Genomic DNA, 22,150 nt, shown 5'->3' on the forward strand with positions numbered 1-22,150 from the left:
GCCTTGCCAGCCATCTGTAGTTTCTTGAGTTTTCAATAATAGCCATTCTGACTGGTGTGAGATGGTATCTCATTGTTGTTTTGATTTACATTTATCTAATGATCAGGGATGTTGAGGTTTTTTTTTTTTTTTTTTGTATGTTAAACAAAAGTACAATCTTAACAGAAATGTTCTTTTTAATGAATGGATGGCATTGCATTTATACAATTAATTTATGTATCTCTGAATGAATGGTACTTATTCTTAGAATGAAATAGTTCAACATGAACTCACTTTCTCTGATCTGTTTCTATAAACATAAACCCTGAGAAAACTTGTCACTTAAATAAAAGAATGAGAATGGATTTGTCATAAAACCATCACCTAGTTCTTAGAACTCATTCTAAGTTATATGACAAAATTCACATAGTGTTTTATCATCAAAAATTATTTTTAATAACCTATCAGCTAGTACTCTGTTTATGTGCTTTAATTTATTGATTACAAATAATTTGAAACTCCTGCATTATAAATGATATTGTTACGCGGTCTTAAAAGTCGTTCACTTTCTCAACATTATTACCTTTACTTTAAATTACCCTTTAGTTGGTACTTAGAGGGGAGGGTGTTATACCCCAGCACAACAAGCCATAATAACATTTAGCATGAGGGCCTTTTTTCCCTAAGAAAGGATAAGGGGTATTGTGAAAGGGGAGGTGGGAAAGGGAACCAGCTCCAACTTCAGTCTTGTTCTCGGCAGACCATTACAGGAAAAGGAGCTCAATGAGGCTGAGTGTCTGGAAATAATAATTTCCTAAAACTTTGCTGGAATTTTTAGTACCTCTCTCCTGCTGCAATAAACGTATGTAAATTTGAAGACCACTGCTCAAGGTCACTATTGCCTAAAATTTTGAGGACATTTCATAGTGTAGTATAGTGGAAACCATATTCGTTCAAATCCTGGCTCATCTACTTTCTAGCTATTTGATTTGGGGCACACATTACCTAACCTTTCTGGGCTTCAGTTTCTTTGTTTATAATAAGGAGACTAAAATGGCACAGATCTCACAGGACTATTATGTGGATTAACTGGATTAATATGTGTAAAGTGCTTAGAATAATATTCACTATTATCGTTATCATCACCATTACTATCATCATCATCATCACCATCCTAGCAATGTCCAGAGAGCTCATAGAGAAAGGGAACAAAATACGGTTAAGAGGGGAAGAAAGGAAAATGTCAGGGGTGTGCATTTGTATGTGTTTATGTGCACAAGTACTATGATGTAGGTACATATTAGAATCTAGAAATAATTAGAGAAGTCAATTATTGTCAATATTGATTGACCATAGGCAATCCCAATGGGCCCTATGGTCACCTTAGCACCCTGTGGGGTCCGTCAAGGCTTTGCCAGGTCTGCTTTGCAAGCTCCTTGAGGGTAGCTGATATTTATTGTCCCTGTAACTCAACACCAGTTTTTCCCTTTCATATATCCTAGTACGTTGCTACATCCATACAGACTCAATAAATATTTGATAATTGATCACAGAATAAAGAGCATTCTTAATTGCTGGCATGTTAGGTCACAAGATACAAAAAACAAGTTGTTAAAAGTCGTGCAAGTCCATCCATCCACAGTCAAGATCCTGGAAGACCAGAATCTCTCCTAAAACTGTTTTTCAGAATCCTCATCTCATTCCTCTCCATTTATACATACTAATTCTATTTGTCTGACCTAAAACCTGCATAATTTTTGAGCCCCAGTACAAAATGAAAATGTGGGCCTCCTGTTCAAAAAGTGTCTATAAATATACTAAAAGATAAAGCCTTTTCCTTTCTCCTGCAGTTTCTTGATTTGCTAAGATTTTTTTATCAGCCATTTAAAGTGATTCTAAGCAAAGAAAAATTCAAATTTTAAACTATTGCATGAATTTTACTGTTCACTTTTAGATTGTACAATGCTAGTTTAACTGCAAATATAAGAACATTTAATTCATATGTGATCACTAAAAACACCCAATATATATTTCATAGTTCATACATGCATATGTATTTTATTCTTACCAAAACAGTAGAAACCCTGGAAAAACGAACTTAACTGTTTTTATTTCACTTCTTGATACACACACACATTCTACCAGCACTCTCTACCCTCAGCTTACTAGTGAGTTAGAAAGGTCTTAGAGAAAAGAAAAAATAACTATGGTTTGCTCATCATTTCCTTCTTTGTCATCATTTTCAGCATAAGTGGTTGGCTAATACCAGAATATAATGTGAATAAGAAAGAATATGGTAGATTTTCCTGGTGATTTATATGTTTTAGAATACAATTTCCTTCCTTCTGCATTCAAGGAAAGCTCTAATTCAAATAGAAAACATGGCCTCCTGGGGCTGTCAGTGTCCTGGCCTACTGGTCGTAAATGTAGCCTTCTTATCTTGTATTCATTCTGAGTCTCACTGAACTCCCATGGATAGCTAATCCACAGGAATTGGGGATTTGTGTGCTATCATGAAAACTACATGTAAACAGGGAAACTAGCAACTGCAGACACACACATATCATGCGTGCTTCTTCCCTGCTCACGTGCATGTTCCTTTGTCCATCAGACTTCACTAACAAAATAAAAGAGATAAAATTACTAATAACTTCAAGACAAGAATCATCAAAGCATTAAATCAAGTTCAGGGCCTCTCTGAGCCCAGACCCTGTGTGACTGCATTGGTCTCACACCCATAAAGCTGGCCCTGCTCCAAACTTTTCAGTTGTCACATTTCTTCCATGGATATGTGTTCAGTCTCACTGCTTATACACTTGGCTGGAAAGAGCTTTCTTGTTAGGTAAATCCTTTGCAGTATCAGTGCAAATCCACCACTAAGCAGCAAAATTTAGAGCTGCTAAAATCCCTTCATTAAAACCCTTTTTCTGGAGCTTTCAGTTGCCTCGAGACTTCCCGTGGCTACAAATTTGTGGTGAACACAGATGCATGCCTCCCAGATCGCCTTTTGTGGAAGGGTTTGTTGCCTAGCTTTCAGCTCCTTCAGGGTCTGCCTCTGCTGCAGAAAGCCACCTCTCCCAAGGTTCTATCCTTCCTGGCCTTGGCTACATCCAATGACTGATCAAAATTGGGATATAATTACCCAGACATTTTGGTCCAGTGGGAGTAGGGTTGTCAGACAAAATATTGCATGGGATAAATATTGCATGGGACATACACATACTAAAAAGTTATTTGTGTTTTTTATCAAAAATTTGATTTAACTGGGTGTCCTGTATTTTATTTGCTAAATCAGGCAATCCCAGTGGGCCCTATGGTCACCTTAGCACCCTGTGGGGTCCGCCAAGGCTTTGCCAGGTCTGCTTTGCTGTTCTCAGCTTCTCCCTCTGCCCACTCCTGCTTCCTCCCTCTCCCTAATAAATACTTCTTATGCCAAATTCTATCTCCACTATGCTTCCAGAGAATCCAACATGCATCAACATTGAAATTTAAACCCGGATAAAGTCACCTTGTAATCTCTTGAGAAAGCTCTTCAGTCAAATCTGAGCATAAACCTAGGATCATTCACCAACTACTAGTACCTAGCAGCTCCTAGGATAGATATTTAAACTGCAAAGACCCAGAAGAAAGGCTTCAGAATGAAGATAACAGATGTTACAATTTGAGTTTTTGGTTTTCACATCATTATGAATACATATTTATATGTATCATATATATACACACAGACACAAATATACATATATTAATACATATACATATATATAAACATATAGTTGTTTATTAATAACAAGAATTAGAAATGGCTATTTAAATAAAAAATAGTTTTAGTCTAAAGCAATTGGCAATTGTACCATTACCAATTTCTTGAGATCTTAAAATCAGGCAGGAAGTATAAATGAAAGAAGATACATTATCTTAAAAACCAGAAATATGAACTACTAAGTTTCCATTTGTTTTTGGTTAAGAATCAATAAATGATGGTAATTAAGAATTTGGCTTCCGGAGTTTTGCGGAGATGAATACATATTCTGACTTTGTCACTTAGCTGAAAGACCTCTGGCAAGTTATAACTTTTTTAGCCTCAATGTCCTCATTTGTAAAATGATGATGATGATAATAATACTTGCTCCAGAAGGATGTCATGAAGTTTAAGAGAAATACAGCATGTAAAACACTTATCTCAAAGCTTTTCTCATAATATTTTTATTAATAATAATTTTTATCATTAAAATAAAGGGAAAATCTTTCTTCATACCTAGATCTTATAAGGCAATAACCATGAAGGGACCAAGTGTACTTTCTTGGCTAGGTTAACATTACATTTATCACCTTCATTTTACATTGCAGAAGTCTTATTCCACGAATGCAAATTCCCAATTCTAGCAAAAATGCCCGGACACATACTGAGTTAAAAAGGTATTAATATTACGATGGTTATTAATGTAGTGACAACTGTTTTTGTTGTTTTTATTTTCTTCTCAATATACCTGTAGGAGCATTTGCTAATGACAGAATATTAGTCTAGACAAGAAAATCAGGCAAATAGAAATGATTAATTTCTAATAGTAACCTGCTAATAGACTAGGCTCGTGTTTTCCTTTGGCAAAGACATACATTTTTCTACATTTAAACATTTATTAATTGCACAAATATAGTAGCTCATTTCCAGGGAAATAGTGACAAACAAGGTAGGCTGGGAGCTCCTAGTTAGTGTGGGTTAGCCACAGTGATTTTGGAAAGGTCACATGAGAGGTTGCCAAACAAGGATTTGTCAAACTATGAAGGTGTCCTCTCTCAGAAACACTGCAATCCTGATGGGTTTGTTACTATCTTTAGGATAGATTTCAAAAGTTTGCATACAGTATAAAGGTTTGAAAGTTAATCCTCTTATGATTCTCTTAGAATCCCTTTGATATGTTCAGAGATACTGATATCCCTATATTAAGTCTGAGAAAACAGAAGGTAAGGAAAATTGTTACCTCAAGCAAGCTCCATTGGTCTTCTGATAGTAAGGTGACAGCCATACCCTATCCCAGTCTTTGCCCAACCTGCCTGGTCATAAGAAGCACTTGGTGTATTGTTTTTGGAGATTCTTGGCTGACACCTATGAATTTGTATTTTTAACATGTACATCAAGTGATTCTTCCATCAGACAAATTTGGGGAATCACTAACCTCTTCCATACCCCGTTTTGTTTTAATAAATAGCTCCCTTCGGCCTTCCAAATATTAGGCTCAAATTCAAGCTACCTCACCATCATAAAGAAAAGTTGTATGCATCTTAGTGACTACTTCTTATCAAACAGACTAAATTGAAAAAGGGAACAGAGAGGCAGTTGAATTTGCTGATAGAGTTCAGTGTTAAAGAAACAGGCCTTTTAGACATCATTATAAATCCAAGACAACGTTTGTACTGAGAAGGAAAGTAGAGCCACCTTCACAAGCATTTACAGTGGGTAAGTACTTATGCATTTGTGATTTATTTGTTGATGCTTTCATTCACTCATTTATTCATTCATCTAACCAACATTTACTGGGTACTTACTCCACACCAAGCACTATACTGAGTATTGGAGAACAACACCGGATACATTAAAAGATATGTCTACTTTAAATCATCACCAATGTCCAGCCCCATAAGATAGACAGGATTCACATATCTCTAGAATTTTTCCTAAAGTGTTTATTAGCACTCTCGACCGTGGTGCCCAGAAAAGTGGAATTTATCAGAAGCACGTGATTCTAGAATCTCTAGCTGCTTGTCTCAACTTGTTCTTTTTAAGAAATGTAATATGCTAAGACATTTATAGAATAAATATCTCTATTTTACTCTAAAGGGATTGTTTTCCAAGAAAATCAATCAAATGCTTTCATAACTTGTTACTAATAACACTAATATAGAATACTGGGTAAACTAGTTTGGATAACTTCCCAAAATAATTGAGTTTTCCAGGAACATTACAGAAGACAAACGGAAAGATCAATAAGTCCTGAGGTTGCAAGAGTCATTATTGATTTATGACCTTGCTTACTTCCCAGCAAAATAATTGGTATAGAGAAGTTGGTTCATGTTTACAAATCATAATAACCTTATGATAAAATCTCTCTTAGCCCAAAGTTTAAATACTGGAAAGAAAAAATAATTTTAAAAAGCTTATGCTTGTGTTCAAGTTTATAATAAATAATACTTACCATTCATTGAGCGCCTGCTTTATAACACATGCTTTATATGAGCATAAATTTTTTAAATAATTAAGCAATCCTGCAAGAGTTATTGCTATCCTTATTTCATAGGCCAAGGAAACTGAAGTTCACAGATGTTAGGTAACTAGTCCAAGGTCACAGAAACCCAGAAAGTTGCAGAGCCAGGATTCAAACTGTTTTTTCCTGAGCTTTGATGCATCCAAAGATCACATGGCTTGGCCTAGTAAGAGCTTAACAGACTTTAAGAAGTGTATTGTGCATGGTAGATACAATAGGTCATTTGCATATTCATACCTCCTTGAGTGTTTACCTGGTAGTAGAATTCTCATCGCCATTTCCAGAATACTGACATTCCTGTGAAGGTATATCTCAAGACAAAAAGATCAATCAGAGACCTATGAGAGCAGTATGCATGGCTTGGCCATAGAGAGTACTGATTTTAATATTGATTCAACATTCAATATTGATTAAAAACCCTTTCTGCCTAAGGATTTTCTTTAAAAAAATTATTCCTCTTTGGTTATGTACAACTTTGTACGGTTATTCTTTCTTGAGGGCCCACGGAGTTCTGCCTATTTTCTGTAACCACAGACAAGTCCTCTGGAATTCACTCATTCACAGCTGTAATTCTTGCAGCAGTTTGTATCCCAATTAGATAAGTAAGGAATTTGTATAGTTGGCCTCATTTCACTGGTATGCAGCTGAGGTGCTAAGAAATTAGATAGTTTTCTGAAAGTCTGTGGCAAGAATGAACATAGAGGGAAATCTTTTATCTTCCTCTCTATTCAATAATGCAAGCCTTCACACTGCCAACCAATGTTTTACAGCCATTGTGATAGGAATGACATGAGAGACTAGAAGAAGAGAAGCTTCATGTAGTACCTATTCTCTTATCTTTTGTCACTGATGGGTTGAATATAGGAAATTATACCCCTTCTATATTGTCCACAATCCAATAAAGCACAAGACTGCAAAGAACAAAGACTTGGAGATGTGGTTGATTTCTCAGCTTCTACACTCCCCACTCCAATTTGGAGTTCTTGCCTTCCCTTTCTGCCATGTTTTAGGAACAGAAAGAGACCACAGATTCCAAGGCCATGAATGGGACTTTAGAGAACTATTTTTCTGGGATTACCAGTGCTTTGTGCCAAGGTATGGACAGGATGGTAGACAAATTATTCTATTACTTTTCACACATTTGTTTTACTTAAAGATGGAATGGTAATTTGTCTGTCCTCCTTTAGACTTTAAGATCACTGAAAACAGAGATTGCATCTGTTTTACTCACCATTGTGATAGGAATGACACTATTATCTCTAATAATGCCTGACACATAATCATCAAATACATGTTGAATGATTGAATACATGAATAAGCTATCATAGCTAGTATTACAAGCATTCCTCCCCGCCAAACCCCATGCCCTGGCCCATGCCAGGCTGAGTGATGAATGGGCAAAAATGAGAACTTTAATTTCCCAATTCTACCTTCACTCTATGGGAGAAGCAGCAGAACTGATTCCACCCTGAATCCTCTTCTTGTTACTTCCACAGGAGGAAGGTGAAGCACTGTGCAGTTTATTTCAATTACCTAAAGTTGAATTTATCACGAAGCAAGTAAAACTTACACAGTTCCTTTCCAAGGCCATAGAAGAGGCACAAGCAATGTATTAACATTATGTATTTTGGAATAATTGCAAAATAAGATATTTTAATCATGATCTGCTAAGACCACTGACTCTTTTTATGACAATTTTCCATTCTGTCACATTTCTACTCCTGTCAGGTAGCAATGGAGTGGCCACAGACATCTTAGAGGGAACTTGAGTTGGGCTTAATTTTAATTTGGAGTTAGCGAGGTATATTTAGGTGGGAGACAGTCCCTGTGTAGAGTTAAGCTATTGTTAGCCAATCAAGAGTAAGAATGGGTTCCAGAAATACTTCTGCGATCCATTGTGCAACTAACCCAGAACTACTACGCCAATGCAGGGCCAAAGTTTTTATGGAATAAGAACACAAACTATAGTTCCCAGCATGAGAAATATAAAGATAGAGGAACAAAAACACACTAGAGGAAAGACTGAATTACCTTCTATTCTCTTTATAGAAAATGATATAAAAAGATTGTATACGAAGAGGTAATGAAGCAGCACACAGCCAAAATATAAAGAGAAAAGTATTATAGAGATATGTAAGGTAACTAATTTATAGTGCTATTACGTTGTGTTTCAAGATTCTTTGATGTTTGTGATGTTGATTTCTTAAAATGTATTTAATGCAATTTCTCAAGACATTTCACTTTCATATAGAACTTCACATTTATAAGTTTGAATTGTTTTTCTTAGAGAGGATCCTCCAAATTGTATCATCTTCAGGTCCCACAAAACCTAGATCTGTTTCTGGCTAACAATCCTTATCCCAAGTTAATGCACCCATGTCAGGATTTACTCTGCAGCAACAGAAATTCAGCACTCTACTTCAAATACTTTACCTTTCTTCATCAGTTTCTTTTATTCCCAGCTGTCTCTCCTGCCTTCACTTGGCCACTACCCAGGGTTCCTCTCCATCCAAAGATACTTAGGATGCTTTTATTAACATTATCAATGAATATGGATGTTAATTATGGAAATTAAATACTAGTGTCAACAGTAATCAAATGAATCATATTCCACCTGTGTTTCATAAAGTATAATCTTTAGCAGAATTAAGTGGTATCTATTTCTATGGTTAAAGAATAAGTATATGTATACCATGAAATATTTATGTGTTTGAGAAATATGAAGGTATAGTGTTTCAGGTACATTGTGAATTAATGGAAGAAAAAACTAAATACACAGACAGACATATATTCACTTAGGACAGAAGTTTAAAATAATTTTACCAACGATATAGAATGAGGTAACCATGCAGAGTATGAGCAGATGTAACACATCTTCACATGGCTTTCCTGTCATGCCTGGCTTTTCTGCAGAATACGAAACTGCCTATGCCATTCTCCATGCAGGTAGAGTCCTCCAGAATTGAAAAGTAAGCCAGATCTCACTATACTACTTCCTTCTGAATTCATGGACTTAACATTACCATTCCAGAAGAAGTGACACCAACTACTCTATTTAAGAAATTGTTTACAAGCATGAGCTTTTCATGGTGTGCTGAATATTTTCCATTGTCTGTCTCAAATCCACTCTGGCCTTCCCCACCCTGCTCTGCACTCCAGGAAACTGACCTGTATGAACTCTGTCAACAGGCTCCATTGCCCTCTGGCTTCTGGTTGGCTTCAGCCAATGAGAGACACTGACTGAGACGGAAAGATGAGAGAAGAATCAGGCTGGGATATTTTACTTCCCTGGTTGCCTCTCTACAGGATCACCATGGATTGGCTGCTTCTTTTTATGGAAAGCTGTTTCTATCAGGCTGCCCTCTTAATATAGATCCTGTCTCTGTGCCCTCCTCTTGCCCATTCAGGCCTAGTGATGGTTATGGTTCCTCACTACTGCTAGATGTGGAGAACTGCACTATCCTTTGTTGGTTTTCTTATTCCTATGCCCATGCATTTAAAAATATTCCCTTTATTACACTTTCCTCAAATTGCCCAGTTTGAGTATGCCCTTTTATTCTGCTAGAATGCTAACCAAAGAGCCAGTTTGTAAAACAAACTCGGCATCATCAAGGTGACATCTCATCTTCATGAGAGGGAGTAGAGTCAGTGTCTAGGGATCCCCAAATGCCACCTCTTCTCATAGGGCCCTAGCGTCACAAAAAACATATATCCCCACAGGAATGCCCTTTCATAGAGGGTTTTAGAGAATGTCAGATATTCATTTTAGAGAAACCAGGAGTTATAACATACACCAGTAAAGGCCACTGATATAATTAGGGAGCAAATGTGAAGAGGAAACATAAAGGTATTTGGTTGTGAGTTTTGAACACGAACGAACAAGCTTGATGTTTCTTATGTAGCTCAAAGTTTTATTATTCAAAATTGATGATTCAGTTTCGCAATACAGAAAAAAAGCTAATGGCACCGCTAACACATTATATTTATTTTCCATAACTACTACAAGGTGGATTATCTCTGCAAAATAAGTTAATATTACTGTCAAAACACTTTTAGTCCCTGTTTAGCAAGCAAGACTATTTTTAAAATAGAGTAATTATCTAACAATCATTGGTAAATGAGGCATTAATAGAATTAATGAAAGGAAGTTAAAATTTGCACAGAAATGGGAGTCTCTCATTCCAGGTAAAATCCCACTGAGGCCCAGTTGCCACAAGGCAGTGACCAGTGATGACTGTTTGGAATTATTTTCAGGGAATATCATAATAAGGAATAAAAACTTATCCCTCTACCTAGAAGCTAATTGACCTAGGTCTCCCAGTCTGGTTTTATTTCTCTTTCTCTTTTTTGCCTCTTTTTACCACATATCAACAGGTATTTTTAAAAAGTGTATATCATGAAGCAGAGAGATCCAAATAAATGCGCAATAAGAAAAAAAAAGTATTTGGAAAGATTAATAATGTTATTTAATTGATAGAAAAAGGAGACCGTGAAAATGAACAAAGAACAAGAAAGAGCTTTATAAAATAAATGAATAAGATGATTGCTGAAATTTCTAAAAAGTATACTGAAGATGGAAGATAAAGTCAACACAATCTTCCAAAAAATACATAAAAGATATGGAAAAGGCAAGAAAAGTTTAGAATTTATTTTTTTCATTTTTTAAGCTGAAGACTTTATTTTCTATTTTCATAATTTTAACTTTTACTTTAGATTCAGGGGTACATGTGCAGGTTTGTTACCTGCATATATTGCAAGATGCTGAGGTTTGGAGTACGATTGATCCTATCACCTAGGTACTGAGCATAGTACCCAATAGTTTTTCAACGCTTGCTCCCCTGACTCCCCCTCTAGAAGTCTCCAGTGTCTATTGTTGCTATCTTTATGTTTGTGAATACCCAGTGTTTAGCGAGAACATGTGGTATTTGGTTTTCTGTTCCTGAGTTAATCTGCTTAGGATAATAGCCTCCAGCTGCATCCATGTTGCTACAAAGGACATGATTTCATTCTTTGTTACAGTCTTGTAGGATTCCACGGTGTAAATGTGCCACATTTTCTTTATCAAATCCACTGCTGATGGGCAACGAGGTCGATTTCATGTCTTTGCTATTGTGAATAGAGCTGCAATGAGCATGTGAATGCATGTGTCTTTTTGGTAGAATTTTTTCTTTTATTTTTGATATGTACTCAGTAATAGGATTTCTGGGTTGAATGGTATTTCTGTTTTAAGTTCTTTGAGAAATTGCCAAACTGCTTTCCACAATGGCTGAACTAATTTACATTCCCACCAACAGTGTATAAGTGTTTCCCTTTCTCCATAGCCTCGCCAGCATCTATTGTTTTTTTACTTTTTAATAACAGCCATGCTGACTGATGTGAGCTGGTATCTCATTGTGGTTTTGATTTGCATTTCTCTGATGATTAGTGATGTTGAGCTTTTTTTTACATTTGTTGACCATTTATATGTTTTCTTTTGAGAAGTGTGTGTTCATGACTTTTGCCAATTTTTAAATAGGGTTATTTGTTTTTTGTTTGTTCCACTGTTTACATTCCATATAGATTCTGGATGACAGATCTTTCTCAGATTCATGGTTTGCCAATATTTTCTCCTATTCTGTAGGTTGTTTGTTTACTCTGTTGATAGTTTCTTTTGCTGTGCAGAAGCTGTTTAGTTTAATTAGGTCCCACTTGACAATTTTCACTTTTGTTACAATTGCTTTTGAGGACTTAGTCATAAATTCTTTTCTAAGACTGATGTCCAGAACGGTGGTTCCTAGGTTTTCTTCTAGAATTCTTATAGTTTGACGTCTTACATTTAAATCTTTAATTAATCTTAATTTTCGTATATAGCGAAAGGTAGGAGTCCGGTTTCATTCTTTTGCATACGGCTAGCCAGCCACTCCAGCACAATTAACCAAATAGGGAGTCATCTCCCCCATTGCTTATTTTTGTTGACTTTGTCCAAAATCAGATGGCTGTAGGTATATGGCTTTATTTCTGAGTTCTACATATTGTTCCATTGGTGTATGTGCCTGTTTCTGTACCAGTACATTGCTGTTTTGGTTACCATAGCCTTTGAGTATAGTTTGAAGTCAGGTAATGTGATGCTTCTGACTTTGTTCTTTTTGCTTAGGATCACTTTAGCTATTCAGGCTCTTTCTTGGTTCCATATGAATTTGAAAATAGTTTTTTCTAGTTTTGTGAAAAATAACATTGGTAGCATGATAGGAATAGTGTTGAATCTGTAGATTGCTCTGGGCAGTGTGGACATTTTAATATTGTTTCTTCCAATCCATGAGCACGGAATGCTTTTCCACATGTTTGGGTCATCTATGATTTCTTTCAGCAGGGTTTTGTAGTTCTTTTTGTAGAGATTTTTCACCTCCTTGGTTAAATGTATTCCTAAGTATTTTACTTCTTTCTAGCTATTGCAAATGAGATTGCGTTCTTGATTTGACTCTCAGTTTGAATGTTATTGCTGTATAAAAATGCTACTGATTTTTGCAATTGGTTTTGTATCCTGAAACTTTACTGGAGTTGTTTATCATTTTCAGGAGGCTTTTTGGCATAATCTTTAGGTATTTCTAGGTATATAGTCACATCATTCATGAAGAGAGATAGTTCACCTTCTTTTCCTACTTGGATGATTTTTATTTCTTTCTCTTGCCCAACTGCTCTGATTAGCACCGCCATTACTACATTAAGCAGGAGTGGTGAGAGTGAGCATCCTTGCCTTGTTCCATTTTTCAAGGGGAATGTTTCCAGTTTTTGTTCATTCAGTATGATGTAGGCTGCAGGTTTGTCATAGTTGACTCTTATTATTTTGAGGTAGGTTCCTTTGAAGCTTAATTTCTTCAGGTTTTTTTTTTTTTTAAATCATGAAGGGATGTTGGATTTTATCAAAAGATTTTTCTGCATCTATTGAGATTATCAGATAGTCTTTGCTTTTAATTCTGTTTATATGGTGAATCACACTTATTGATTTCTGTATGTTGAACCAACTTTGCATCCCTGGAATGAAGTCTATTTTATTATGGTGAATTAACTTTTTAATGTGCTCTTGGATTTGGTTTGCAGGTATTTTGTTGGAGATTTATGAACATGTTCATCAGAAATGTAGGCCTGTAGTTTTCTTCTCTCATTGCGTCTTTGCTAGGTTTTGGTATCAGAGTAATGCTGGTTTCATAGAATGAGTTAGGGAGGAATCCTTCCTCTTTGATATTTTGGAATAGTTTTCAGTAGAATTGGTACTACTGGATATTTTTGTACATCTGATTCAGCGGCGAATCCATCTGGTCTAGGGAATTTTTTGGTGAAGGTTTTTTATTACTTATTCAATTTTGGAATTTGATATTGGCCTGGTCAGGGTTTCAATTTCTTCCTGACTCAAACTTAGGAGATTGTGTGTTTCCAAACATTTATTCATTTCCTCTAGATTTTTCTAGTTTATGTGCATACAGGTGTTCACAATACTTTTTGAGGATCTTTTGCATTTTGGTGGGATCAGCTTCTCCAAAGCCCCAATCCCATGTATATTAACAGCTACTATACATTTCCATTATTCACAGTAGTTTTCCAAATACTTAAAGACAGAAAACAATGGGCTATAGTAGTTTTCTTTTTGAAAATTATAATCTTTACCTAACCTGGAAGAAAATAGAAGAATTTCTCTAAAGACTTTGAAGTCAAATCCTGTAAAGAAAAAGTGAAAGACCTTGGGGCTCCGGGATGTTTCCATCACTTCTTTGACTTTCTTGCTTGGGCATCAGCCAGCGGTTTTGGTAAGTCTTGAAAGGTTCTGTAGGAAGGCAGTGTACCCCTAAATAAGTCTTATCAGATTTGTATATAGCATTTCTGTGTTTCTCAGAAAAGAAGTACCAACTTTCCTTATTCATTCGTTCATTGAACTAATATTTACTCAATGCTTACTATGGAGAAGATTCTATACTGGGCATAGGTTAATCAAAAGGAAATAAGGAGGACTTAACCCCCAACCTAAGGAGCTCAGTGTCCTTTTGGATGGTCATTGGATTATTCATGTTTCCTGGTGCCTGTGCAACTTCTTTCAAGATGTCAGAATCCCTTTCTGTTGAGTATCTCCAGAAATGATTACATTTTTCTGTTGTTCCCCTTTCATCATTCCATCCTCTAGCCTCCTGTTCCCTGGCTTGAATTTTCCTCCACCTGCTCACATGTTTTTTCTTCTTGAATCTTTCTTTCATGTCTTTTAGGAAATATTTATCCTTTCACAATACCTGATATGTAGTTAGTTCTGGAGACAATTTTGTAGAATGAATGAATAAATAAATGGACTGAGGTCATATGCAACTTTTAAGGCTGTGGGAGTAGATGTCTAAGGTGAAGGAGAGAACATCTCTATCTCTCTCTCCCTTTCTCTCTCTCTCTCTCTCTCTCTCTCACACACACACACACACTTTTTAAAACCTCCAGCAAAATTACTTCTTTCTATGATCCTCAATACCTAAAATTCTTTGCTTCAGTAGGTATTCAAAAAATATCTGACTGTTTGATGTCCTAAAGTTCACATGACAGTTACAAAAGCATTGACTGAAAATATGTAGATTTGATCTTCACTTCAAAAATGTTTTAGGATGGATTCTTAATGCATTTTGCATTAGTTTTAAAATCCAAGTGGCCACTTCAGCTCTGTGGCTTTGAAATCAAGTATGTGTTACTCTCCATGAAGTGATTGTACAGGTTGTTGACTGTTTTATGAGACATTCTTGTTATCTGTTATTCTCTCTGAATTGCATGCTGATCCCTTCTGGAGGATAGCAGCAATACTGTAAGTGTATTTTACTCTATTGTTATGTACTTTTATATTGCAGACAGGCCCAAGAAAATCAGATTGGACTAATACATCTACACACTGAGCAATATCCAGGGCCCATAAAAATGACCAGTCCTCTTGGAATGAAAGCAGAGGCCATACCTTTCTCTGACATCTCTCTCTAAGAGGGTCCACCTCATTAACAGCATCATCTCCCTTAGTTTTTTTCCTGATGTCTAGCTTGAAAAACTCCTGCTGCTATGTCCTGGCCTCAATGCTTGTCTTCTGAGTTCTTCTGGGCATAAGCAGGTCATTCTGACTTACGATAGTCATGATGAATTAAAAATTTATAAGGAACTTCACCAAGAATCTAAAAGGAAATGAAGAACTTACAAAAGTAGAATAAATGCCTAAGCACACAGAATACTGATCCTGACACCACAAGTCTGGCCAGAGATTGACTGCTTTGACATTAACTGAGGTTTTAAGCCTTTTCCTTTTCTCCCTCCTACTTTGAAACACTAGAATCCATACATTCAGAAAACTAGAAGGTTAACCTAGGATAGCTTCGGACAGGCACCTGTATGAGACTGGATGTAATTCTTGGTCCTCTCAAAGCCTGTTTCTAGCTCTTCTTTCTGCCTGCCACCAACAAGCCACTCTGTAGGACCTGACACTCTCATTTATTCATTTGTTCAGTCCACAGATATTTTTATTTGTTCTGTGCAGTTGTCACATACATCACATCATGATCATGGCTGTTAGGGATTTCACAGTCCAATGTGGGGCTTCTCTGCATCCTAGTGCTTACAAAAGAAAAAGTTTCCAACTCTCTCCAGGATTCCTTTCAACCTGCATATATTCTTTCTTGAGTTCTCTCTGGCTCTGGCACTGAAGTGCCTGAAGTCTTACTGTCACCTCCAACACCATTTCCTATCTCTTTGTCTAATGCCAAATAGTAAGCCTATTGTTGTTGTTGTTGTTTTTTTAATTTATTTATTATTATTATACTTTAAGTTGTAGTGTACATGTGCATAACGTGCAGGTTTGTTACATATGTATACTTGTGCCATGTTGGTGTGCTGCACCCATCAACTCATCATTTACATCAGGTATAACTCCCAATGCAATCCCTCCCCCCTCCCCCCTCCCCATGATAGGCCCCTGTGTGTGATGTTCCCCTTCCTGAGTCCGAGTGATCTCATTGTTCAGTTCCCACCTATGAGTGAGAACATGCGGTGTTTGGTTTTCTGTTCTTGTGATAGTTTGCTAAGAATGATGGTTTCCAGCTGCATCCATGTCCCTACAAAGGACGCAAACTCATCCTTTTTGATGGCTGCATAGTATTCCCTGGTGTATATGTGCCACATTTTCTTAATCCAATCTGTCACTGATGGACATTTGGGTTGATTCCAAGTCTTTGCTATTGTGAATAGTGCTGCGATAAACATACGTGTGCATGTGTCTTTATAGCAGCATAATTTATAATCCTTTGGGTATATACCCAGTAATGGGATGGCTGGGTCATATGGTACATCTAGTTCTAGATCCTTGAGGAATCGCCATACTGTTTTCCATAATGGTTGAACTAGTTTACAATCCCACCAACAGTGTAAAAGTGTTCCTATTTCTCCACATCCTCTCCAGCACCTGTTGTTTCCTGACTTTTTAATGATCGCCATTCTAACTGGTGTGAGATGGTATCTCATTGTGGTTTTGATTTGCATTTCTCTGATGGCCAGTGATGATGAGCATTTTTTCATGTGTGTTGGCTGTATGAATGTCTTCTTTTGAGAAATGTCTGTTCATATCCTTTGCCCACTTTTTGATGGGGTTGTTTGTTTTTTTCTTGTAAATTTGTTTGAGTTCTTTGTAGGTTCTGGATATTAGCCCTTTGTCAGATGAGTAGATTGCAAAAATTTTCTCCCATTCTGTAGGTTGCCTGTTCACTCTGATGGTAGTTTCTTTTGCTGTGCAGAAGCTCTTTAATTCAATGAGATCCCATTTGTCAATTTTGGCTTTTGCTGCCATTGCTTTTGGTGTTTTAGACATGAAGTCTTTGCCCATGCCTATGTCCTGAATGGTACTACCTAGGTTTTCCTCTAGGATTTTTATGGTATTAGGTCTAACATTTAAGTCTCTAATCCATCTTGAATTAATTTTCGTATAAGGAGTAAGGAAAGGATCCAGTTTCAGCTTTCTACTTATGGCTAGCCAATTTTCCCAGCACCATTTATTAAATAGGGAATCCTTTCCCCATTTCTTGTTTCTCTCAGGTTTGTCAAAGATCAGATGGCTGTAGATGTGTGGTATTATTTCTGAGGACTCTGTTCTGTTCCATTGGTCTATATCTCTGTTTTGGTACCAGTACCATGCTGTTTTGGTTACTGTAGCCTTGTAGTATAGTTTGAAGTCAGGTAGCGTGATGCCTCCAGCTTTGTTCTTTTGACTTAGGATTGTCTTGGAGATGTGGGCTCTTTTTTGGTTCCATATGAACTTTAAAGCAGTTTTTTCCAGTTCTATGAAGAAACTCATTGGTAGCTTGATGGGGATGGCATTGAATCTATAAATTACCTTGGGCAGAAATTCCACATACACTGACCTAGTTTCCCACAGTGGTTACAGCTAGAGAAATTATAGTATAAGATCAAAAGCTAGAAATTGACATTGATACAATGTACGTGCATTCTTCTATGCCATTTCATCAGGTGTGCAGATTTGTGTAACCACCACAGCAATCAGGATACAGAACTATTATCCCACCACAATGATCTCCCTAGTGTTACCTTTTTAGTCATACCAAGCCCTCCTCCCCATTATACCTAACCTCTGGCAACCACTAATCTGTTCCTTATCTCTATCATTTTGTGACATGAAGTATGTTACGTAAATAAGATCATGCAGCATGTATCCTCTTGAGACTGGTTTTTAAAAACACAACATAATGCCCTTGAGAGCCATCCAGTTGTTGGGTATATCAGTAGTTCATTCCATTTTATTGTTGAGTAATATTTCAAATTATGGAATGTACCATCTTTTGTTTATCTATTCACCTATTATAGGATATTTTGGGTGTTTCCAGTTTTTAGCTGTTACAAATAAAACTGCTATAAATATTCACACACTCATAGTTCTTTTTCAGCACCTGAAAAAATATTGTGTCATTTCCTTCTGGTGTCCACAGCATTGATGACAAATTTGCCATTGTTCTAATTGTTTTCCTCCATAAATAAGGTATGTTTTTTTTCTATTTTTAAGATTTTTTTTCCTTGTCTTTAGTTTTCAGAAGTTTATTTATGATGTGTCTTGGCATGGATTTCTTTGAGTTTATCCTGTTTGGGATTTGTTCAGCTTCTGATACTGCAGATTTATGTTTCTTGACAAATTTGAGGAGTTTTTAGCCACTATTTCTTCCATTACTTTTCAACCTCACCCTCTTTCTCCTCTCCTAGGATTCTGATGACACAAGATTTTTGCTATAATCCCACATATTCCTGGAGTTCTAGTAATTTTTGCAGTATGTTTTCTCTCTGTTGTTCTGATTGGGTAATTTCTATTGCCCTGTTTTCAAGTTTACTGATTATTTCCTCTATTCCTTCCATTATGATGTTGAGTCCATCCATTGAGTTTTTTAAAAATTATTTTTCAGTTCTAAAATTTTCGTTTGGTTCTTCCTTATAACTTTTTATTTTTTCACTTACTTCAACCATGTTTGTAATTGCCCATGGAAGCATTTTTATGATGGCTATTTAAAAGTTTTCATCAGATAATTCTAACATCTGTATCATCTCAGCATTGGTATCTTTTGATTTTCTTTTCTCATTTCAGTGAGATTCTCTTGGTTCGTTGTATGAGGAATTGTTTTTGATTGAAACCTAGACATTTAGATATTGTCTTGAGTCTCTGGATCTTGTTTAAGTCTTATGTTTTAGCAAGCTTCCTCTCATACTGTTCAAAAAGGGAAGTACAGGTACCACCTTGCTACTTCCAGATGGGTTTTATGTCTACATTCCCCACTCAGCTTCCACTGGCACCCAGAAGGAAGGGATTCCTCATTACTGCTGGGTGGAGGTGGGACTTCTGGCTGCCCAGAAGGGCTCTGCTGATACCACCCTGGCTGGAAGAGGCAGGGGTAGTTCACTAGTGTTTCTCACATGGCCACCACCGACAATGTGGGGAAGACCTCATTACTTCTCAGTGGTGATGAGTCCTGGCTCTCCAGTCACCCTTTGCTATGGCTGGTGAGGGCAGGGCCTTAGTTTTATATGTGATGTTTGTCTGGAGTGAAATATTATCAAAACTTTTCTCTCTTCATGTGCTGTCTTTTCTCTAATACTTTGGCTAGAGAGAGAAGGCTTTTACTGTGGATTTTATTTTTCTGTACTCATTGGCATTTCTGCATTGTCGGACTGACTTCTTCTCTCCACATTGCAGAGCATTCTTTTTTTCTTTTTTCTTTTTCTTTTTTTTTTTTTTTTTTTTTTAAGATGGAGTTTCGCTCTTGTTGCCCAGGCTGGAGTGCAGTGGCACGATCTCGGCTCACTGCGACCTCCACCTCCCAGGTTCAAGCGATTCTCCTGCCTCAGCCTCCTGAGTAGCTGCGATTACAGGCACCCACCACCACACCTGGCTAATTTTTTGTATTTTTAGTAAAGATGGGGTTTCACCATGTTGGCAAAGCTGGTCTCAAACTCCTGACCTCAGGTGATCCACTTGCCTCAGCCTCCCAAAATGCTGGGATTACAGCCGTGAGCCACCGTGCCAGGCCCAGAATATTCTTATATTCGTTTTGAATATAATGTTCAGAATTTCTAGTTGTATATAGTAAAAGTTAAAAAGAAAGGCACATCTACTTACTCTAACCTGAAATGGAAGTTGAGCCTATTGTTTTTAATGGTGCTTCTTCATCAAACTAGTCAAGATCTCTTAATCAGCAGGATAAAGGGTCACCTGCAGTCTCCTTTACCAACCTCTTTCTAACCCACCACTCTGCACATATTGACAAAAGACAATGGAGGCTTGGAGCAGGCCTCAGGGAAGGGGCTGGACAAATCAAAGGATGCACAGTAATTTGACCAGTTTCACTAGGCAGATGGGAGAAACAAATACATGGTGGAGTGGGAATGGGAGAGAGAGCTGTCCCATAAGGAGATGGAGAGGGAACATAAAAAGCAAAGCAATTCAGTCAGTAACAAAAATGAAGTATTCCGAGGACGATTCTGGAGGCAATGAGACTCCTTCCACCTTTTATCAACAAAATATTCTATTAAAAATCAAGCTCTATTTTTATTATCAGGGAGTTTTTAAAGTTGCAGCTCTGCCTTCCAGGAGTTGACCGTAGTAGAAGGAAAGACCTTATACTGTGTTATAATTGTCAATGGGCTTATATGGTTGCTCTGATGCGTGTGGTATGCCAAGAGAGGAAGCAGAAAAGCGTCTACTTTAATCTGGAGGGGAGAATAAGTGCATCTTGGGGTCTGGAGATAATTCCTTAAAGAAAGTCACAAACAACAAATAAGAACCAGCCCGCAAAAAGGCTCGTGGAGTGCTACAGTGAAAAAAAAAAGAAGTAAAGCAACTTTATGATAGAGGCTACAGCCCATCTAAAAGCAATGAGATGTGAGGCAATGTGGCAAAATAAGTAGTTTTGATTTTATGAACACTATACCCTAGACAAGTGCTTCTCACATTTTGCATGTAGAAGAATCTCCAGGAATGTTTGTTAAAACAGCAATTACTGGTCCTCCACTGCACCCCAAGATTGTCATTTATAAAATTTGGTTAGGAGATCCAGAATTTCTAACAAAGTTCCCAAGTGATACTAATGCTGATGGTTTGAAGACCATACTCTGAGCAGGCTTGAGTAGCAAGGACCTAAACCACAATGAAAGGCTATCCAAGGAAGTCCAGTATAGGTACCAACCACATCACCAAGGGATGTGGCTGTAGATTTAATTCACAGCCTAAGTTATCATATCAGGCATCTCCAGGTTCCCAGTACAGTGAAATGCAATCTGAGTGAAGTACGATACAGAAACTCTGGTTTAAGTTTAAGGGTCACTGTATAAGGAAATGTAAAAGTAAATTATTGCACAAATAAATGTGCTAAAGGATATTAGAAGAAGATTTATTTATTTACCAGTTAAGGGAATAGATTTCTTTTTTGGTGTGGTCTCATTTTAAAATTATGTACATGTGCTAATTAAAAATCATTTTTATTTGCTCATTAAAGGAGATCTTTCACCGGGTGATTCTTGGTTAGACTGTTTCCGCTTCTTTGTGAACTTCAAAAAACTAAAACCATTTTTCTTTCCACAAGTTCTCTAGTGATAATCCCCAAGGGAGACAGAATTCGTGAACCTTGGCCACCACACGAATGCCTTGAAATCTCCTCTTAACTGGCGAGTGGGATACTGAGCCAAAGTCTTTGGACTATCTATTGTTTCTTTTCCTGATTAATTATTGCCAAGGATATTTTCAAAGAGATATACATACCGTTTTCATAATTTGGTGTGTTGATTAAGAATTCATGGCCTCCTGATGTTTCTCTGCAGTCTGAAGATTTTTCTCTCAGCTGATGTTGTCAGGTGAATGTTGTGAAAATATGTTTAGAGAACTGTAAATGATGTCCCAGTGGGAAAACACAGCCTGAGCTGATGAGTACAAATGGCTGTTAATGAGATAAACTGTTAATGGGATCTTTATGGGACACAGGCAAGCTGGACATGTTGAAGCCCAAATTGTATGTATCTTTAAAAAATGTTACTATTTCCAAAGTCATAATTTATTACTTATAGGTATTAAAGATAATATACCGCTCAAAGCATTCTTACTTGAGTACCGCTGGATAGTATGTGACTCTGGTGGTCACTAGGAAGATATAACTTCTGTTTAAAAACCAGGCTCCTGAGGAAAAATAAAGGATCTCTTCCTAGATTTTCCACATTATATTGATAGGGCCCATGCTGAGGGACATGACTGAGTGGCATTTGATAGATGAACGAATGTTAAATGACTGAGTGAAAGAAAACACAAAATACAATTCCATGCCATTTTTACTGTCCACATGTGCATGGACTGATCATCCTATACGTCAATATATAATTTATAAAGGAGAATA

The 22,150-nt window shown here is 36.9% G+C and overlaps 1 long non-coding RNA gene across 1 annotated transcript in view; it reads right to left on the reverse strand.

Annotated features, from left to right (window-relative positions):
• Window positions 1-21,557, reverse strand: part of LOC105463328 (uncharacterized) — a 110,355-nt gene extending 88,798 nt beyond the window's left edge. The window contains exon 1 of the long non-coding RNA XR_011618294.1: window positions 21,526-21,557. This is a non-coding gene — a long non-coding RNA (uncharacterized lncRNA). The remainder of the gene's footprint in view (window positions 1-21,525) is intronic.
• Between the last annotated feature and the right edge of the window lie 593 nt (window positions 21,558-22,150).

The sequence above is a fragment of the Macaca nemestrina genome, chromosome X (genome assembly GCF_043159975.1).
Source record: "Macaca nemestrina isolate mMacNem1 chromosome X, mMacNem.hap1, whole genome shotgun sequence".
NCBI classification, from domain to species: domain Eukaryota; kingdom Metazoa; phylum Chordata; class Mammalia; order Primates; family Cercopithecidae; genus Macaca; species Macaca nemestrina.